This window comes from Pseudoliparis swirei, chromosome 13, assembly GCF_029220125.1.
Source record: "Pseudoliparis swirei isolate HS2019 ecotype Mariana Trench chromosome 13, NWPU_hadal_v1, whole genome shotgun sequence".
Lineage (NCBI taxonomy): Eukaryota > Metazoa > Chordata > Actinopteri > Perciformes > Liparidae > Pseudoliparis > Pseudoliparis swirei.
The window spans coordinates 19,635,606-19,636,806 of NC_079400.1; the positions used below are offsets into that span (position 1 = coordinate 19,635,606).

Below are 1,201 nucleotides of genomic sequence, written 5' to 3' on the forward strand. Positions count from 1 at the left end.
ATAGTTTCCTGTGATCTGTAGACAGAGCGATAGTCGCTTCGTTACAGTTCAAACACAGCTTAAAGGGAAATAATAGTAATACTAATTGGAATTTACTACCTCATCAGATAGCTCATACAGGAAATAATATGTCGTTTAAAAAATCAATTAAAGGCCACGAACCACTGACATGAACTACTTGTCATTTGTGATCATCTGATCTTTCTTTGTATAAATGACTGATGTGCTGCACACTTTACATCAGTGGTGCCAGGGTTACGGCCCTCGGGCCAGACTTGGCCCGACTGTACGTCACATCCGGCCCGCGGATGATAAGGGGAGAATTTTTTATAATTTTTTTTTTCAGAAATGTTTGTCTCCGATTCTTTTAAAAAGCTCATTTGCAGGGTCACTTTTTGCTTACAGACAAACCACCCTGAACACGCCCGATCTCGTCAGATCTCGGAAGCTAAGCAGGGTCGGGCCTGGTCAGTGCTTGGATAGGAGACCACCTGGGAATACCAGGTGCTGTAAGCATTTCCCCACTCTTTCAAAAAAGCCACAGGCTTCATTTAGTTCCTAAATCCATGTGTTCAGTCAGTGTTTGGCCTTTTCAGTCCGAAAGTGTAATCCGGCCCCCTGAGATCTCACTTGAAAAAAATCTGGCCCCCTGTCCAATTTCACCCTGGCATCCCTGCTTTACATCATAGTCATCGACTGCACTTTATTTTATTTTGGTCTTTTTCTGTTTGTACTATTTTTTTACTGTTTTTTTCACGTCATGTTTTTGCATTGCATGTATTACATTTTGTCCTTTCTGGGGATCCCAGGAAGATTAGCGGCCGCTCAGGCGTCAGCCAATGGGGATCCAGTTAGTTAACTAAACTATTACATAGATAATAAATACGCTCAATTCATCTAATATAATGGTGGTCTCCCTTTCTCATTCTCCCCCTTTAAAAAGACTTAGCTAGTTTTACCACCAACAGGATGTCAGAATATTACTTTCAACCACACACACACACACACCGCGGGATGCTCTCAATGTTCTGCTTCTGCGGTCCTGTTATTCATTGGCTTGTCAGGTCGCACCGAGCCCGGGTGGCAATGCTGTCACAGTGTTCCCATTAGCACAAATCAAAATAAACTGTATGTTTCCCCACATTCATTTAAAAAGTTTTTCTTTTGGATGGATACACCTGCGGTTTGGACACATTACATA

At 42.3% G+C, this 1,201-nt stretch overlaps 1 non-coding gene across 1 annotated transcript; it reads left to right on the forward strand.

Annotated features, from left to right (window-relative positions):
• The first annotated feature begins 397 nt into the window (after positions 1-397).
• LOC130204173 (5S ribosomal RNA) lies at positions 398-516 on the forward strand. Its single transcript, XR_008833565.1, has one exon. It is a non-coding gene; the product is annotated as a 5S ribosomal RNA (ribosomal RNA).
• The last annotated feature ends 685 nt before the right edge of the window (positions 517-1,201 follow it).